We start from the raw sequence: 15,874 nt of genomic DNA, 5'->3' as shown, positions 1-15,874 counted from the left end.
AAAGCACAGGCTTGGGTCTCCCACGGGCGCAGCCCCGTCCCCAGGGACTGGCGCCTCGCCGGGAGGTGGGCTCTGGCCCTGGGGTGGAGGAGGCGGAAGCTGGGGCTAGGAGCAGCCTCCCTGGGGCCGGGACTCCTGGCAGTTAAAACTTTGCCTGGGCTAAAGGTGCGCCAAGCCCCACAGGTGAGCCGTGGGGAAGCTCCAGGTGCAACGCGGACTTCTAAGCTCAGCATCCTCCTGGGTTCCATGCGTGTTTGCTGCCCCAACACACGAGTGCGTAGACAGCAGCAGAGGGTGTCGCTTTATGTGTCAGACGCGGTGCTAAGCACGTGACAGGCCGGCCCTCCTTCCTTCGGGCAGCTACTAGTACTATGACTATCCCTCCTTTACAGTGGAGAAAGATTAGGATTGGTCCACATTCCAGAGTCAAAGCAGAGGCTTGAATCCAGATCTCTCTCACTAAAGTTCTGAGGGCAGTTTCTGGGAAGCTTCGTCCTTCCACTTACACACCACCCCACAGAAACAACTCTCGAGAGTCCATTAGAGAACAGGTCCAACCCAGAACTCCACGGGGCTTCCCTCCATTATCAGCCAGCGGTTCCCCTTCCAACCCACACACGGCTTGTTAGCACAAACACGTCCAATGACCCCCCCCCAACACACCATTAAAACCTTCAAAAGGATGTGGGAGCTAAGAGGGGCATAGTCCGGTTGGAAAAAAACATTGGACCTCGAGTCAGTAGACGTGAGTTCTAGTCCTGACTCGGGCTTTCCGCCCTCAGCTTCCTCATCCATGAAATGAGCGAGTTGGACTACAGGATCCACAAGGCGACTTCTAGCCCTGCCCCGCCAAGCTGTGGGAGGCGCCTAGGGCAAAGTGGGGGGAAGCAGACAAGGCTGGGCCGCCTTCAGGAGCCCCAGAGCCCCAGCATGGAGTCCATGAAGACCCAGGCACAAAGCAAACAAGAGGCAGATAACCTTCTACCAGATGTTTGTCTCAACACTGAGGCCTAGAAATATCCAGCGAGCTTCTGTGAGGGGGGAAAAAAAAACAAACAAAACCACTTTCAGGGAACCTCTGATTGCCAGTGAGAAGAGGAAGGAAGTAGGAGGGAAAAGCAGAACATCACAAGGCATTGACCCTGAGGGCAGACACCCCGGAAAGGAAGGGAAATGCTCTTTCCTCCTCCCCTTTCTCCACATATCCCTCTGATATCTGAGCTGCTACCCTTACAGCAAACTCAGCTGACCTGGATCCGTCTGTAGGTTCCTTTGTGTGACTCAAGAGAACAGCTCTGTCAGAAAGTGTTCCTCAGAATCACCCAGCATCCTCCAAAACCATCCAGCATATGGCCAGGCAGGCCACGCACTGCACAACTCCAGGGGATCCACGATGGTGGCCACAGTCCAGGACTAGACACAGCGCTTCCCACCTGCCCTTAGAAGCCTCCTTTTCTCTCAAGCAGGAGTGACCTGCCCCGAGGCCCATGTTCCCAACACAGCAACATGTGTCCACCATGCTGGTCGTTTGCCAAGCATGGCTCTGCTGCTCCTGGCACTGAAGCATCCTCCTCACCCATGCCAAGGGCTGTACCACAAAAACCACCACCAAAGAAAAATCCATGCCAAGAACCCTACCACCATGACAGGCAGCTTTTATTTCCTCCCTTATACTCCTACTGGCCACTGTGGCCATTATTTATGGAGACAGTGGCCATTAATAATCTTTATAACAATAACTTTAACAAACGTTTAAGGAATCCCATCATAAAAAAGTTTAGTATCACAACTATCATAGTCACCATTATTACTATTTCAATTACAAAAGTGTTGTGGAAGAAGGGCTGGGATTCTGAATATACACAGACAGTTTCACCACCTTCTAAATCCAACTTCGCTGAAAGCTTTTTTAAAAACATATAGTCACATGAGTGGGCTGAACAAAGAGGAGACACCACCAACGAAATTTTGGGGTCTGGAAAGCAGACTTGTGATGGCCAAATTTCAGACAAAACTGATTTCAAATCAAGTCAAACTTAATTTATAACAAGAATCCTTAAAAGACACTTAAGGCAACAGCAACAGGTACCCCCCAGACCAGGGGTAGAGAGGACCCACGTCTGAAAATAAAGCAGACTGAGTGAAAGAAGTAAAAACCCTAGACTTCCTCCCCCAGGAATCTGAAGGTTTCCTCTCTGGGGAACACAAAACAGTGTCTTTGCACAGAGCTGACCAGTGCAGTTGAGAGCAAAGGTAATATAACAAAATTAAGGAGATAAAGGTATTTTAAATCCTGATGTTGAATGCTCCCAGTTCTTCTCCCAATGGGCTCCCAGAACCCTGGCAGCCAGACCCTTACCTTCTCTAGGGAATCTTACCAGTCTGAGAGGAAAGGCCTATGGATATGGATGCTGCCCCCAGAACCCAAATGGTGTCCAAATGGCTTGCTTAGGTCAACCAGTGTGGATCTGCCAGGAAACAATCCCCACCAACATGCACAGAACTTCCAACCAGCTCCCCAGTCCCCTCTTCTTAATCTTGTACAGGACAACCATGAACCAGTAGACATCTGAGGGAAGTCTCTGACTTGGAAAATAGACACAAGAACAAATAAACCAAACTGAACCAAAATACAACTTGGAAAAGACACACTTCAAGCACAGAGAAGATTACACATTCATGAAACAGTAACATGGTGTTGTTTAAAAAGTACATCCAGAGAACAAAAAAGATTTGTAGAAATACAAATCATGCTATGAGAGAGGCAAAACTCAATGCTCAAGATACATTAACAAGAAAAATGAAAAGTAGAGAGGATGGAAGAGAGACCTGGTCCAGAAGTTTCCACATCTGAAAAGCAGACGTTATGGAAAAGAAAAGAAAAAAAAAAAAAAAAAAAACAGGGGAGAACATTATCAATGAAATAATGCAAGAGAATCTCCCAGAACTGAAAGGCAAGAGTGGACCGGTGGAAAGGGCCCACTGCATGTCCGCACAATGGAGGAAAGCAGACCTACGACAAGGTGCATCACTGTGAAATTTCAGAATACTGGTACGAAGAGAAAGATCACACAAAGGACGATAAAAGTGACCTACAGAGGCTCACAAATCAGAATGGCTTCAGATTGCTCAACATTAATGCGGAAAGCAAAAAGACAAAGGACCAATACCTTTGGAATTCTTAAAATAATTCTCCCATTAGAATTCTTTCCGCAGACTAATCATCATTTAGGTGCAATAGAAAAAGATATTTTCAGACACTCCTTTCTCAAGAACCACACACGAGCAGATGTCCTCTAAGACACACAAGACAAAGGAAGGGATTCTCCAGGATTAAGGTGAAAAGAGGTCAAATGAAGCCATCGAGGGCCACTGTCAGATCTAAGCAGTGTAACTCAAGACCTGGGCCTGTTAAGTGCTGTCGTCACCATGCCTGTGACCATCGAACAGTCTTTTTTAATCTGACAAAACTACAGGTGTCCCTCACTGCGTGCATTCCGCCATCCGAACTCAGGAACTGAATGGATTCAGATACTGACCGCTATCTGTCCTAGATGATGGGCTCCAAGAAGGGGAGTAAACCAAATGAGGGAAGACACAAGATCCAGAAAACAGGAATTCCAACCAGAAGGAAGGCAAAGGGAATGCCAAGGAGGACCACAAAAGGAAGTCCCAGGATGGCCGCTACAACGTGTCACCCACCCAGACAGCAGACACCGGGAACTGGAACATGTCGTAGCTGATGTAACTGCCCTTGCAGAGAGCCCCATTGATGGCTGCGAAGGTGAGACAGCAATTAGCAGAAGGTACAAAGAAAATAAGGCAGATGAGACAAGGTCATTATTAACTTCCAGGGGGAAAAAGAAAGGAAACTATTGCAAGATACTATAAGGTCTGGCTGTGAACACAGTTGTATTAGTTGATTTAACAAATATGTGTGTGTCTATATACACACATACACAATGCATGTGGAGGTACATGTGTGTATATATACATAAACTTCCTGCTGCTGCTGTTATAAATTACCACAGAATTGAAGGCTTAAAACAACACAATTTTGCTATGTTGCAGTTCTGGAAGTCAGAAATTCAAAATGGTTCATGTCACCAGGCTAGACACCAGGGTATCGGCAGGGCTTCGTTCCTTTCTGGACGCTCTAGGGAGAATCCATTCCCTTGGCTTTTTCAGCTCCTAAAAGTTGCTCCCATGCCATGGCTCATGGCCCCTTCCGTCCTCACAGCCAGCAATCACATTACTTGGCCCCGCTTCCATCACAGCTCCTCTGCAATCTCCTGCTTCTGTCTTTCATTTCTAATGCCCCTTGTGATGACACTGGGCCCACTCAGATAATGCAGGATAATCTCCTCACATCAAGATCCTTAACTGCAAAGTCCCTTTTGCCATATAAAATAACACATTTATAGGTTCAGGGGATGAGGATGTGTCCATTTTGGGGGGGAGGGGCATTAAACTGCTTACAACACATGTATATACACATATGTGTATAAAACGTTTTGGAAAGAGCACTGGTAGGGTACTGTTAGTAGTATGCCTACCACAAGAACTATTTAGGAGTGGAAAGGGTGGCCATGTAAGAGAACATTCTTCTTTACTAAATAGGAAATCAATGGGAAATGTCTAAAATGGAAGAGTCAAAAATATGCACATTCCTCAGAAACGTGAGATGTAAAATTGCTAGAAGAAACAGCTAAAAGTGGTTGCCTCTGAGAAGAGGAAGAGGGTGGGAGCGTCTCTCTAGTGAAGAGATGTTGGTACTGCCTTCTTAAATGATATGCATGTACTACTGAGAGGAAATAGAAAAGAAATTTTAAGAAGACAGAAAGGGGATGGGAACAAGGGCTTACCTCCCAACTGCAACCACTGGTTGGGTTTGGCTTCCATCCTCCTCTCTGAGTGCAGCTCAGCCCTTCTACCTCTGTTGCTCTATGAAACCATCACATCCCACAGCATAACCATGACCAGCTAGCTCCTCACACCCACACAGAGTTCCATCACCAGCTATAAAAGTGGTACCTCCCTCCCCGCCACCCCCCACCCCTCACCAAACGTTTAATATCTCCCAGCACATCACTTCCACCAGGCCCAGGCCAGGCACAGCGTGCTACGCCTCCCTTACATTCCTCCCAAACTGCATCTGTGCATGCCACTGCTGCCTACATCCCTAACCACCACGCTGGCTCACTCAAGAGCCCACCTCAGTCAGAGACCCACAGTTCAGCCATCCTTGCCACGTCACCTCCCACCCCCAGCTCACACCACGCTGTCCCAGCACCATCCCCACCTTCCTCACTATGCCCAGCTCATCAGCACCTCCCCTTGCTGATCATCCCAAATCTCCCCTCCAAGACTGCCCGACCAAGCACTGACACTGTCACCCCACTGTGTCATCTCAACAAGGGCCTGCACAGAAGTATTCTCTTCCAGAAGCAAAACCAGGATCGTCCCAAGCCTAAATCCTTGCTCCACCAAAAACAAACCTAATGTCAATGCCCTAAGAATCCCTTCCACTCCACCTCGAGTCCTCCACCTGTGCTGCTGAAAAACCTCTGACTCTCTCTGTAGCAGGCCCTCCTTCCTGCCTCCATCTGAAGTCAGCTTGTCTCCTCGTGGACTTTGCTTGTTTCCAGCTACCTAGCGGCCTCCCCCAGCCACCCCGCCAGTGGGCTTGGGGTGTTCGCTGGGACCCCGCACCTCTCCTCAGTCTCCCCAGGCGCAGAGTGAGCACGTGACGAGGCAGGGCCAATCAGACGCCTCCCGGGACCGTGGTGGTGCAATGGAAAGATGCTAGGGGGTAGGATGTGAGTCAGGAGCGGCTGCCTGCGGGGGAGGGCTTGCCCGAGAACAAAGGGCTGAAGCTAGAGGGATGGCAAACTGTGGTCATTGTCTGGGTCCCCGAATCTAGCTGTACCTGGAGGCAGGGCATCTCTGAACCTCCCCGTAATGGGAGGCTTTCCGTAGTGGGGTGTGAGTGAGTCTGTGCCCCGAGGCTAACAGTCCTGACTCATATGCTAATCTCAGCCTCCTCAAGGGCTTCTTCCTGCATAGGTTCAAATCCTGACCTGGTTACTCTATCAGCTGTGTGAACCAACCGGGGGGCAGAACCATGGCCCACAGCCTCAGTTTACTCAGTTGTAAAATGGGGGAAATAATAGGGAGTCACTTCACCGGGCTGTTGTGAGACTCTAAATGAGATGCATTGAGCATGCTTACAAGAGTGCCTGGCACGAAGAAAATAAGAAAATACGCAATACATTTTAACAACTGTTAGTCCCTGACTAATCCAGCCCACAGTTTTCTCTCCTTTCCTGAAATCCCCCGAGTGCCTTTGAGCCTACATCGCTCAAACAGGAGCTGGTACTTAGGAAGCTCCCACGATGTGCCAGCCCCTGTGTATAGAGCTTTACAATTTCAACATCGCGTTCATCCTTACGCCTCACTCTGGACCCTTTGAAGTGGGAACTATTTTTCCTCCATTTTCCAGATGAGAAAAGTCAAGTATAGAGAGGCTTACAAAGCTGCCCAAGGTGATTATTAAACGGTGGAACCAGATTCAAATCCAGATCTGTCCTACCTTGAAGTCCAAAGTTTTCCCCTCCATCATGTCCTCTTACCATTAACATGTGACTGTTGCAGACATGTTAACTTTGGGCACAGATTGGTCCAAAAGCAAAGTTTCCAGTTAGCCTCCCTTTCCTGGTTAGGCCTATCTGTACAGTAGGGGGCAGGGGTAGGGGAGGTGGTAAGCAATGTAACCTTCTAATCATAGTATGAGGACCTACCGTGTGCCAGGCACTTGCTAAGAGACAGGCACTGTTCCGTTTCATCCTCACAACAATCCTGTGAAGTTTATGAAGTAGGTTCTCTTGTTATTCCCATCTTATGGAAGGAGAACCTGAGGCCGAGAGAGGTTTATTGCCTCTCCATGGTAACATAGGTAGAAGGCTCCAGCGCAGGATTATGAATCCAGGTCCATCTAACTCCAAAGTCCTCACACACATGGCAGCTCTCAGTCATGGATGAGCATGCTAAGCATACACCCCAGATCAGCTTTACGTGCCCCTGGTATGACACCAGCCCACAGAAAACAGCCTTCTAGCTGTATTTCCCACTTGAGCTTGGGAGGAGGTACAAATGACTCCTGTGGATGACAGAAGGCAGGAGAGTAATCTTGGCCCCATGCCACCCAGGGTGGTGATAAGCTCCAGGGTTGGGAAGCTGGGGGCCAGCAGAAGGCTGATGGGAGTGATCAGGGTCTCCTAGATAGAGATGTCTATCTGCCAAGTCTTTTCCCCCCATTACAGCCTCTCTCGATCACAAGACTGGGCTGGATGTGGGAGTGCGGGGGTGAGTATCTCTCCTTTGGACTGCTCATTCTCTCTCAACATGAGTGAGATGCACATCATCATACCATTACTCTGGCTTCCAGAAACGTCTCTCCCATCCAAACCACCAGCTGCACATAGAATACCAAAAGCCACTGGCAACAGGCCAATAGTCCTGCCATCCTGTTGCCACTTCAAAGCCCATCTGTCTGGCTCTGGAGTCACAACAAGATGACTTGTGGTTCTTACACCACCCTTGAGGCCAGGGCACCACGAGTGTGAGCGTTTATGATCACACCAAACCTGCTGCCACGATGGCAGCCATACTAGCAGAGATGAGTCGCATAAGACTCCTCTGCTCTTACTAATGGTTACCATGACACAGCCCCAAAAGCAAGGAGACAAAAAAAAGGATTTATACCCAAAATAGATGCTGGTAAGGAGCTGAAGTTGTCCTTGGGCATTAAAAAGAGCCAGTACAGACTTCCAGAAAGGAGCATGCAATTCTGAGCATGACAAGTCAGGAGCCGTGTGTGCTATAGCAGCCAGATGGGCATCCCACACCCTTGGAGTCAGGGACCCAGGGTGGCCAGGCTGAGGCTCCATGTGAGAATCAGCCACGTGAATCCTGGTAGGGCCTGCTGTCTGGGGCAGCCGTGAGCAAGGATCAGTCCTCCCCTGGAGGTGGCTCATGGTCCACACCTGCCAGCTCCAGAGCCTCTTCACTTACTCCCCCATTGACCCCTGTATCTGGTCTGCACCATATGTCTGAAACCCACTAGGAGTGCTGAACGTCATAATCCCCACCACCATGTTTCCACTGGAAGGTAAGTCAACAGCTTGGCTTTTCAGGATCTCTATGCCACTAAATCAACAGACAAAAAAAAGGAGTTACCCCCCTGGCTTGGGGGATCGATCCTGATTACCAAAGAGACATTGGGTTGCTGGTTTACAACAGAGGCAAAGACGACCATGTTTGGAACCCAGAGGATTTTCTCAGTTACCTCTTCCATGCCAAAAATTTAGGATTAAGGGAAAACTTCAGTAACAATACAACAAAGAAGACAGGGCAATCTGGTATTCAGATCCTTCCAGAATCTAGGTTTAGCTCACTCCACCAGGTAAAAGAAGCCTGGCCTTCTGGGAGTCCAGCTGAGCGCAGAGGAAATGTAGGGTGAGTAATGGGAGAAAGGAACCAGACATTAAATGTTGCCTTGCAAACAAATAGATATGAGAACCGTAGTAGTTTTGCATATTTTCTATTTTCTTGATATACATGTGTGTGTTTATTTGTACATGGTGACTTTTTTCTCTTTTTTCCTCCTTTCGTCCCATTATTTCACCATGATTTCATACACAAGTTGTTGGAAGTTAACTTTATAATTGAGTCTTTTTTTTTTGTTTTTAAGGGCTCAGACTCAGGACCCTGAGATCAAGTCACACACTCAGGGGCACTGGGGTGGCAGTCAGTTGGGCATCTGACTCTTGGTTTCAGCTCAGGTTGTCATCTCAGAGTTGTGGGATCGGGCCCCACGTTTGGCTCTGGGCTCAGTGCAGAGGCTGCTGGGGATTCTCTCTCCTTCTCCCTCTGCCCTTCCTGCTTGTGCTCTCTATCTCAAATAAAATCAATAAATCTTAAAAAAAGAGAAAATCAAGAGTCACATGCTCCACTGGCTAAGCCAGCCAGGTGCCCCTATAATTTAGTCTGTAGGTAACAGAATAGTCAGTGGGACTGTGATTGAATTTGAGAAGTTATTGATGGAGACAGTGGGCTGATCCAATGATTGGTGGAACTCTTCATTTGGGGAAAAGAGTGAGAACCTCAGTGAGAAAAATAGCTGTGTCTCGCTAGATAGAAATATAGCTTATTTTGTAGTTGTAGGGGGCCCCAAACGTGTGTGAAAGGTGCAAATGGAGCTGTGCAGCCAAAGGAGCAGACTGTGCCAGTTATCGATTTATTCATCCTTCATTTCCTGCTCAGTGAAAATGGAGCTAGGCCCTTGAAATATTTCTTCTTTGCCAGCGGGCAGTCGGGCGTTAGACTCTGCCAGCAGAGGGTGATGGAGGGTCACTGAAGAAAAGGGAGTCCTCTTTCCTTGACCCGGGGTGCTCTCCTGGAGGGTTCCAACACCATACCCAACTTCTCCAGCAGCCACATCCTGTGGCATCCTTGTCTCTGTGGCTCCCCTCTGCCCAGTCCTGCCCCATCCAGCACCGGGCTCCTGCCAGGAGGGTGCTCCTCCAGGGCCTGGCCTCTGCAGTGGGGTGATCAGCAACAGCAGCCAGCAGCTTCACCCAACACTCCCTTGGGGGGCTTAGTGGCGCTGTGCCTCCAGCAATATAACTCCTCATGCCCAACTTTCCTTGGGACCCAAAGGATGACTTCCAGTGAGCTCCAGGGGCAGGTTTCCAGCAAGTTCGGCCAACATGTCCGTCATCCCGGGCGCCACAGCCATGCCCTCTCCAACAAGATCAGGGTCCCAGCCCTGGGGGGTATCTTCAGTGGGTGTTCCATGGCGACCCCAGGGAAGTAGCTGGTCTCAAACATGCTACTTCTAGATCCTCTGCAGTTTGTTTTGCTTTCTAGCCAAACTCTCATTACTCCAATCCCCTGTTGTAGTTAATAAGTCTTGATAGTAAACTTTTCCTGTTTAAATCACTATGTGGTTTCTGTCTTCTGAATGGACTCTGACTGATACGGTCACCCACAGCCTCAAAGGGCCTTTTCCATCCTCACCGTCCGTGAGTTCAATCCAGCATCCCTGCCAGCTAACCACCACCCCACTTGAAGCACGTCAATCATTTACTGAGTGCCACTGCTGAGCACGAGACACCTCTCCTTCTGGAAGTTTACAAACCAGTGGATTCTCTGGCTCTCTCTCCTGTCCATGCCTCCACCTGGCTCTGTGCCCTTGATCCTCCCACCCCTGGGGCCCTCCTCTCCACTAGTGCATGTGGGCACCATCCTGGATCCCACTGTACCCCCAGCTGCCCTCCGAAATCCCCTCTGCTGAGATACTCAGGCTTCATGTAGAGCAGACCTCCACTTTCTGAACATCCCCCACTGGCTGATTTGCAGTCACCTAAAATCCCACTTTTCTAGAACCAGAGGTCTCCTGTTTCCTCTGGCTTCTCTCCCTATGTGGAAGTGGCACCACCCTCCGCTCAGCTGCCGAAGCCCCAAACCCCGAAGAGAAATGAAATCCCCTTCCCCTGAAGTCCCCACATTCCGCCGGGCACCAGGCACCGATCCTCAGGCCTCCATGCCCCAGCTCCTCTGCCCTCTGCACCACAGGGCGCGACCTTGGTTCTGCCACGGGGCTCCCTGCCTCTCCGGCCCTCTACCTCCCACCCCAGCCGCTCAGCAAAGATTTTCCACACATGGCTTCCTCAATCAAAACCTATGACGCCTGATGAAAATGTTCTAAAATTGATTGTGGTGATGGTTGCACAACTCCGTGAATGTACTAAAACCCATCGAATTGCACACTTTAAATGGCTGAATTGGATGGTATGTGAATTATATTTCAATAAAGCTGTTATTAAAAAAAAAACTCATGGGACGCCTGGATGGCTCAGCAGTTGAGCGTCTGCCTTCGGCTCCGGGCAGCTCAGGGCGTGCGTGATCCTGGGATACGGGATCGAGTTCCACATCAGGCTCCTTGTGGGGAGCCTGCTTCTCCCTCTGCCTATGTCTCTGCCTCTGTGTGTGTGTGTGTGTGTCTTTCACGAAGTAATAAAATCTTTAAAAAAATTAAAAAGATAAGATAAAAAAAATTTAAAAACGTCATGATGCCAATGATTTTCACGCAGAGTAAAATCTAAACTCTGGCCTGGTCCTACACCGATGGCTCACTGCAGCATGCTCCCCACCCCACCTTCCCAGCTGACCCCATCATTCCAGGGCCGGTCACTGTCCTCCAGCTTACATCCTCCATCCCCACACTTGTGACTACACTCACACCGTTCTCTCCTCTGACTGGGGGGAGGAAGGGCCCTCCCTCCCCATCCCTCAGCACCACCCCACTCCCATTGCTTCTCCTCGACCACCCATCCAGGGGTCTTTAATCAGTTTCTGTTGTGTGGTCATTTTGCTTTTCATGTGTATATGCATGTGTCTGCTTTCCCCAAACAGATGAGGTCAGAGTTCATGTCTGGCACCTTGCTGGCCCCCCAAACAGCCAACAGCTGTCTTCCCCTCCTGCCCCTCCCTCTCCTGCCTGTTCTGGGTGACCCTTGAGGCAGAGAGGACTGTGTGAAGTCACTCCCAGGCAGCTGCAACATCCCTAGCACAGTGTTGCGGTGCCCAGAGTGACCCCCCACAAGCCCCATTCTAGGGGTCGCTTAGCAGAGTTCCCCAAGGCACTGTGCCAATGGAAAAGCCCTCTTCTGGAGCTCTGGGTTCCTGTGCCACATTTCCCAGGCCAGGATGTACCCCTGCTGTGGGGTTTGCAGGCCCGACCAGCCCCCAGATGTCCAGGGAGAAGGGAATTGTGAGGGTCCCAGGTCAGGGTGTCAATGAACCACGGGAAGCCAGGGGGGCTGGCCTCCCGCACCCTGCCAGGCCCTTGGAAGCTGAGTCCTAGGTATCTATGCACACACTTCTTCCACTCTTCCTAGATCAAGTGTCAAGGAGCGACCTCCCACCTGACCCCCTCCCAGGCCAAGGCTACGATGTCTCCCCTAAAGGGTCCTCAGGGCCTGGGAGCTGCTGTTGAGGCACAGCTCCTCTCCACCCACTGCTAAATGAACTACCTACCAGTCCCTGGTTTGCTTTCTCCTCACCCTCCGCCCCACCCAAAACCAAACCTCTTGTGGAGGGAGTGGAGGGGAGGAAAAAGGGTCTCAGATTCTGCGCAGCACATCTCAGAATCACTAACCCCTGCCCAGGAGCTCTGGTGCCATCACGCCCCACTGCAGCCCTAGGGAGGCTCAGCTGGACTCCTCCTCAAACCCTGGCTCTGCCACTCAAGAGACATGAGCTCTGGTTTCCCAACCTGTACAACAGAGTGACTAGGAGCTCCTACTTTATAAGCCCATTTTAAGATATGAGAGAACCCGAGACAACCGTTTAGCACAGTGCCTGGCACACGGTGGGCACTAAGTCAATGTTAAGTCTTTAAAAAAGTATTATGCGATTAATCAGGGCAAAAGGCCAGTGAAGTGTCCTCAGGAAACCTAGACTCTGGCTTAAGACCACACCCACAAGTGGCTCTTGCTCCCTGTGGCCTGACCTAGAGTCCTCTCTGAGGCAAAGCCCAAGCCTGCCCCTAATCCCCCTAGCCACAAGACTGGGTAACCTCTTCATCACAGCCCTGAATCTGTCATCACGAACACATACACACACATGCACACAGAGATACACACAGATGCATGTGCACACACAGATACGCATGCATGTGGACACAGACACAGGCATGTACACACATACACACACATAGACATCCCCCCACACACACACAGTCAGATACAGACACACATATACAGACAGGCACGTAGGTACACACACACACACACACACACACACACACCCATTCCTCTCATGCACCAGGCTCTCCCTGCACATGCGTCACACATTTCACCTACGGCATGGGCCAAAGAGGCATTTGGAAACCAGCTTGGGAACCTCATAACCATTCATAACATTGTTCCGAGAGAAAACACAAAACATTGCCCGATAAACAAACATTTGCAATAGAATTCCTCCAAGAGCTAGGAATCGCCTGTGCTAGAAAACTAACAGAGCAAGAAGAGAAAAACCGCATAAACTTAGTTTGCCTCTGCAAAATTAATACCAATTACAAAAACATTTATGTGAACTGCTTACCATTTACACCTAATTACCATGCAGCACAATTATGCATACCATTAAGGGCATGCCAGATTAATTATGCTGTACGTTTCATTTGATTACACCACCACACCCTCAGTCCATATATGCTCAGCTTCCAGAGGGCTGCCCCCCCGACAGGGTACGCGCACAGGTCTGTACAAACCCAGTGAAACACTGGTTTCCGCTCTCAAATTGATAGTGGTCCCAGCCCAACCCCTTGCCCAGCCAGAGACGGCCTGACTCTGGCCCAGGCCTTCCTGCCAACATCACGGCCAAGAGAGCCTGGGAGGAGAAAAAGCCATCTTCCCACCAGAGCCTCCTCCAGAAGGCAGAGATGCTTCAAAGGTCTCCCCACGGGCATGGCTGCGTGTCACAGGGCCCAGGATACAGCCAATGGTCACCATGTGTGCCCGCTCACAAGGAAGCCAGTCTCACTGTTCAGACAAGGTCACCCCGGGCTCGTCTCCCAGACCCCACCAGAGCCCTGCACCCCTTTGCCTAGCACACTGAGCCAGCTCCGGGCAAGGTCCCGGCTGTGCTCCACCCAGGCCCTGTGCAGAGCCTCTCCCTCCCTGCCCTCTGCTCTCCACACAGCCCTGGGCAGTTCTATCCACTCTTTACTAAAGAGAAAAGGAACCAACTCCCCCAGTTCCCAGGTAGCCCACTAGATGCTCTTCAAATACACTGGGGTGACCAGGCTTGAGAGTCAATGGAACATGATTGTTCCCAGGACAGGCAACTCCTCAAAATTGACTGAGGGAATGGGGGCGGGGGGGAGAGGGGGACAGGGCTCCCAGAGGCAAAGACCAAGAAGCAGCTCAGCCAGTGAGAGAGGGAAAGAAGGGGGCACACATGTGTGCCTCCCCAGCACCAGACAGAGAGCATGTGCAGCCAAGTGTTCATTCCCGAGTACCTATGAGGCCAGCCACATAAGGGTTCTTTTAAAAGACGGGTGACATAAAGAGTGTGACGAGTGACATCAAATGCCCAGGTTTAATGCATGAAGCAGTGCTCCAAACAAGCAAACACAAGCCTGTGAGGTTATCTCCACTTTGCAGATGGCAAACCTGAGGCTAAGATGGGTGGACTGATCTGCCCAAGGATGCAGTTGAGAGGTGGCAGGGCCGAGGGGCCCCTGTCTGTCCAGCACTGGGTCTGGTGGCCCCGGCACGATGCCACACTGCCTCTTGTCTCAGTGGCGCTAATGCGGCTCACGTCACTTTTCAAGAAGTTCTTTGCTAATGGCCCTTCCTGTGACATATAGAGGACTCCACTTCGATCTTAGAGAAAGTTCTTGTTCGTCTCTTTTGTTTGCTTCCCAAAACTGCATATGCCTACCTATCTAGGCAGCCCTGCCTCTGGAGGGGGGGTGGATGTTAACTTTGCAATTCACATGCCATTCTCAAAGGCGGACAGGACTCACCCCAGGTCCTGCAGCCGGGGAGTCCAAGGACAGAGTCCAGGCCTTGAGGCTCATCTTTTTTTTTTTTTTAAGATTTTATTTACTTATTTGAGAGAGAGACAGCATGAGCAGGGGGAGTGGCAGAGGGAGAGGGGGAAGCAGACTCCCTGCTGAGCAGGGAGCCTGACACAGGGATCAGGACCTGAGCTGGAGGCAGATGCTTATCCAACTGAGCCACCCAGGCGGCCTGAGGCTCATCCTCTGAGAGGCCTCCTTAGAAGTACAAGCCCCTGCTCAGGCTTCCAACCACCAGGATTCCCCTAGTTACTTCCCTCCTCAAAAATCTACAGGGTTTGCTACCAGTTATGGAAGAAAATGTGCCCGCCTTTCTAATCCGTCCGGCTGGGCCTGGCCAGGCCCTGGGCGCCCCAACTCCAGTACTTTCCCCCACATGAAGGCACTCCCAGACTACCCCCACCTGTGCCTCTCAGTGGCTGCCACCTTCACCCATGCAGCTGGCCAGGTGACATCACCCAGCCATTCCTGCCAGCTCCGCTCCCAAAATGCCTCCCTAAGCACCCCACCTCCATGCTCACACTCTGTTCCCCTCCTGCCTCAGCTCCTTACCCCCCCCCCTTTTTTTTAAGATTTTATTTATTTATTCATGAGAGACACAGAGTGAGAGAGGCAGAGACACAAGCAGAGGGAGAAGCAGGCTCCATGCAGGGAGCCTGACGGGGGACTCCATCCCAGGTTTCTAGGATCATGCCCTGGGCGGAAGGCAGCGCTAAACCGCTGAGCCACCCGGGCTGCCCCTGCCCCTTTCCTTTTGTCCGATCTCTCTGTCCTGACGCACTGGGTGCTCTCCCACAGACACAAATATGGATATTCCAAGCCCAGCATCTATCAGCAGGTAACATCCCAGCCCTTCTGGGTCCAGTGCCAGCCCTGCCCTCCGGCCCCACAGCCCACAGTTCCTCATCCCATCAGGTCAGGAAAGGCCCTTGAGCCCCTGGCTAACTGCTCCTTGCCCTTGACACTCAGCTCAGCCATCACCTCTTTAGAACAGTATCATGATGAGCCCATCATTATGACATTGTTGAACCACTATGTTGTGCACCTGAGGCTAATGTAACATTATAAGTCAACTAAATTTCAATTTAAAAAAATTGTTTAGGGGCACCTGGGTGGCTCAGTGGTTGAGCGTCTGCCTTTGGCTCAGGCTATGATCTTAGGGTCCTGGAATCGAGTCCCACGTCAGGCTCCTTGCAGGGAGCCTGCTTCTCCCTCTGCCTG

General features: G+C 50.6%; 1 protein-coding gene across 1 annotated transcript in view; it reads right to left on the bottom strand.

The window, feature by feature from the left end:
• DNMT3A (DNA methyltransferase 3 alpha) overlaps positions 1-15,874 on the bottom strand; it is a 98,432-nt gene that overhangs the window by 73,338 nt on the left and 9,220 nt on the right. The gene's annotated exons all lie outside the window — the stretch shown is intronic.

The sequence above is a fragment of the Canis lupus genome, chromosome 12 (assembly GCF_048164855.1).
Source record: "Canis lupus baileyi chromosome 12, mCanLup2.hap1, whole genome shotgun sequence".
Taxonomy (NCBI): Eukaryota; Metazoa; Chordata; class Mammalia; order Carnivora; family Canidae; genus Canis; species Canis lupus.
This window is presented reverse-complemented; position numbering and strand designations above follow the sequence as displayed.